Below are 4,971 nucleotides of genomic sequence, written 5' to 3'. Positions count from 1 at the left end.
CAGTAGTCTGCCTGCCTCAGTAGAGCGCTGGGACGGAGAATGACTACTAGATGCCTCAGGGCTACGAGCAGAGTCACCAGCCACAGGAAACATTTTGACTGTGTTATGGGACGTTCAGATAGATGTCACAGAGGGGAAGTATCTGAGGGCAAAAGTGCGCTGGGAAAGAGAGAAAGGTCTAATCTGCGCTGAAAGGTCAAATTTGTTGTTGTTGTCTTTAACCAAACAAATGGTCAAACCTACTTCAGTGAGTGTAGAGTGGGGAACTCTCATTTGATGTGTCCTTTCCGCTGGAGGACTCTGCTGCCACTGGTTTTCAATTTCTTCTGGGTTTTGTTTACTCTTTGTTTCTCAGCCTGTTTTTCTGCAGTGGTGGCAGGTATTTTCCTCCCTGATGATCATGTTCTTCTCACATGAAATTTATTCTCAGTAGGCAGCTAACAGAATCCATTCAGCATTTCTCTTAGTATTAGTTTACTTTGGATGACTTCATCGGTGTTATTTTAAAATCCCTCAGAGTTTACCGCCTCTCCCCATACGTCTTCTCAATTTGGCACATTTGGATGGCCCCATTATTCTCAGTAGCGAATAAAAAAGCAAGGACTATTTGCTCTATGGGAATTTGGTAGTTTGGATGGGTAAGAAGGGGGGAAGCAGAATTGACGCAAGTAGGTAATAAATCAGCACTGTCCCAGACACCTGTGATCAGGCACCTTGGATCTCTTGGACACCTTCATAAGCCCAAGAGAAAGCCTGGCACGTCTGGGGTCCCAGTGTCATTGATGGTTGGTCAACACTGTGAATAGTATAAGGTCTCCATTGCAGATCAGAAAGGCAGTATTGTCCTAGAGTATTTTCCAGGACATGGGAAATAGATTTTAGTGATCGAAAGTTTTGCTTTTTACATTGAGATGGGCATTTATGGTAAATATGATTTACCATATGGTAAATATGATTTCAGTATAAGGTGAATCAAATTGAACCCCCATCCAAATAGATCTAAGTATAAAAATATAGGGATCCTTAGGATGAGACACATGTCTGTCTTTGGAAAACCATCATGTCATTTAACAATATAGTAACATAAAGCGTCTTAAGAGCAAATATGATTAGAACCTGTCAAATTATTTCTCCATCTTAATGCACAATATTGATAGCAAGGCACTATCTCCCCAAAGCAAATTCTACTTTATCCTAAATTCAGCTAAGGTGGCATCGGAATAATTATGTGTGTGATATGTTATTAAAGTATTCAGACAAGAATGGAGTGCAGTAGCTATCACAAAACACATGTTGTAGCTGAAAGTTTTTTGTTGTTGTTTTTACAATTGAAGAGAGATATTCATGACACTTGAGAAATGGAGACCAGGAAGCCAGAACTAGAATAATCTGTTCTTTTCCTTGAGATAAGAACTCATCGTTCATGTCTACTTCTGCAATTTGTTTCAACCAGTTAGCCCTTAATGTGCCCAAGAAAATCTCTGGCAGCCTCCTCTCTACCCTGACACCTTAGCGTCTTTCAGTACAGCTTATCAATGTTTTCTTCAGGACAAAAGTATATATAACATGGTAGGGTAAAAATGGAAGTAATGTTGCATTGTAACCTTATATAAATTTCAGGTGTGCATTATTGAGGATCAATACGTGTATATACCACATTAAGTTTATTGCTAAAAGTGCAATTCTATCCTTGAAAAATGGTATTTTAAGCAGAAAATTTAGAAGATTAAAAAACATTTGGAAATAGGATATCATGCACTCTGGAGTCTGTCTTCAAATCACTAACAGTTAATGAGCCACTCTGTGACTCAGTTTCCCCAACTGTCAAATGCTGCTAATAATACTGTTTATTTTTATGTCTTAATATTAAGACTACACATATATTACTACATATAAATATTTAGCATTTTATAAATATGTGCCTTGTATATATAATGAATATAACAATATTCATACATATAGATATCCTTGTTTAGTCTTAATATATATGTCCTAATATATTATAGCTTCAACTGTCCTAATATTTATATGTATATAGCTAAAGCTATAAAAGAAACTTTAGCTATATTTATACTATATTTCTAAATATTATAGAAATGTATTATAAATATACACTTTATGTTTACATTTATATACACTTAAATATGAACTTGCTCAATCTGCTTCTTTGACATCCGAAGTTTTTGGTTTTTACCCTCAGAAATATAATTTTAAGACTTAACATTTCCATATAAAAATCCTACATTTAACTGTGCATTAATTGGAATTTACTTAATTTTGAAAAACAAAGGTATTTCATTTTATCCATATATTTTTCAAGTGTAATAAGTTGGAGCATGAATTATAGAGTATGTGATTATTATAGCAAGGCATCTAACATGTAGCTCTAATGCTCCATCTTTGTAACTGGTTTTCATTAAAGGTTACATTTTGAATATGAAATATTTTATATGCCATTAATTTTTAAAATATCTATTGAATCAGGCTTACCACAAAAAATCTGATGGAAGTTATTGATCTCTCCACCCCCAGAAAAAAAATGTATATACATATCCCATTTTGAATATAATTTTCAAGACTTGAGAACCCCCCATGTACCCTTTCCCTGTGTCTCTAGTTCCATGGACAGTTTCATGGATTTCAGAATAAGACACCCTGTTTGTGCTTTAACAGGATAGATATTACAGTTCAGAGTTCTCTGGTCTGATCAAAGTGTGTTGCAAAATGGTTTCCATGAGTTTGTCTTCTTGAGTGAGGAAGACAGTTGAGACCTATTGCATAAACCCATCTATGGCTCAGATCCCCTCGGCAGCAATCACTTCCCGGGACCACCGAAATCAGTTTTTCCTCTAACAGTGATTCATTCCACTGATATTTATTAAATATTTAATATGGGCAATAATGTGCTAGGTGCTAAGCTATCAGGCATGGCTACTGTTTTCTGATGGGGAGATGGATGGGTGAATGGAAAAATAACACTGATGTGATGAATGTTATCATAAAAAGGTAATAAATATTCTGGGGATGCAGAAAAGGTAGTTGAGTAGCAGCAATATTTTTGATGAGTCAAGAGCAGCCATATTTTAAAGTGCTTAACTTGTTAAGTTTTTGAGAATTTTGATGGATCAAATTCTAAGTCAAATGGATTGTGGGCAAGTGACAACAAAATTACTTTTCAAATGCAATAGTTTTAAAGTATCAAATGAAATAGGATTATTTTCAGGGCAGTTAACAGTAAGTCATATAGTTCAGAGCATGCTAAAAAGAAAGAGAATGAGTTTCAATCTGTCATCTGAGGAAAAAAATTTTCTGGGAAGATTTAGTACACAACTTTCATCAAGGTGGTGGCAGTTCATATTTTACTCCTGAGAACATGACAAATGAATAAAACATTAGAAAATTTGAACGACAAGCTTGTCTTTGAGAAATTTTATGGGCAACACCACAAATTCTGGACCTCATCTTTCAAATGTCACTTCTTTGGAGAAGTCATCGGTGAACCCTGCAAAGACAGAAGCTCCTGCTCCCAGTTGGGCTTCTTTAACACCCTGTGCTTCGGCACACCGTCACAGTTCTTTGCTGGTTTGTCTCCCTCAAGATTGTCTGGACACAGGGAGGCTGCTTAAAGATTGGGGTATCACCTGATCCTGGGTCAGAAAGCAACCAGAAGCTTATCACACCCTGACAAGGGGGGGGGGGTCCTGTTCATTTCTCAACCCAGAGACCCAGTGTTCTCAATCTTAACTATTGGGGGAATTGAACATTTGAAGGATTTGGAGTGGTATGATGTCGGCAGAAGTTCAGATGGCCTTAAGAGAGGTTAATTAATTAGACTCTATGTTTTAGTTTCTGCTAATTAGAAAGAGCTGCCAAGAATTAAAGTGCAATTTATAACTCATTTTGATTGTCCTTTCTCATGACCCTACCTGAGCTAAAAGGTGGAGGTAAAGGGAGGAGAAAGAGCTTGGCAGCTCAGGACCAGGTCTGGGGAAGGCACCAAGGAGCTCCAGAGGGGAGGCAGCTGGACCTCCAGCAACCCCACCCCAGGATGCTGGGGAGCTAGGAGTGGTGTGTGTGTGTGTTTGTGTGTGTGTATGTGTGTGTGTCTGCATGCACGCAGCAGGCTGCAGCTCAGCTCAGTCTCCCCCTCTCAAAAAAGTCAAAGGCCTTTTGGGTCCTTTCTCCCTCTCCCAAGCCTCATTTCAGGCCAACTGATTCCAGCGAGAGAACCATCTAATAGACAGGGTATGTTTCCGTGGCAGGCCAGCTGAGTGGGGGGCCCGGACTTTTAGTCATTCAGCAAACATTGCTTGAGCTTGTGACCTGATTGAGGCGTGGGACCCTGAGAGTGGGACAGGACGCTGTTATCAGCCTCATTGAGAGACAGACCTGTGAGTAAAAGCGAAGAACGATGTGTTAGGGCCGGTCTAAGGGTTGGGGTCAGACTCTATACTTAGTGGTCAACGTCATTAGCCATAGTCCGCAGGGCAAAGTTGCCCCTGGGCTTGGGCCTTGGAAGCAAGCCCTTCTCAAAACCTTCGGCTAGCAATCGCGGCCAAGAGTCGCGGGCCACCTGACCCACCCACTGCGTCCAGGCGTGCTGGCCAGGGAACTTCCCCAGCAGGGAGCAGAAGGCTGTGCGTGCTGGCGGTTGTGCGTGCCCAGAACTCCGGAGCCTTCGATTGCCAGCCTCACCTCTGCCACCCCCACCCCGAGGGGCGCTCAGCTTGGCGTGGACCCAGCCTGGTCCTTTCAGCGTCCACTCGGTGGGGCGCCCACAGCCGCGCGCCCAGGGCCCGCGCCTTCCACCGCCGCCCTTCGCTCCTCCTCCGCCTCCCAGCGCGCGCCGTCAGCTGCAGGTTCAAGCCCCGCGGGGACCCGAGCTCAGCGACCCGGCTACGCCTCGCTCCCCGCGCACCTGCAGCGCGTCCCGGGGCACCCGCGTGCGGCCCCTCTGGCGGGCGACCGCGG

This window comes from Condylura cristata, unplaced genomic scaffold (assembly GCF_000260355.1).
Source record: "Condylura cristata isolate star-nosed mole 26May11 unplaced genomic scaffold, ConCri1.0 scaffold00004, whole genome shotgun sequence".
Classification (NCBI taxonomy): domain Eukaryota; kingdom Metazoa; phylum Chordata; class Mammalia; order Eulipotyphla; family Talpidae; genus Condylura; species Condylura cristata.
This window is presented reverse-complemented; position numbering follows the sequence as displayed.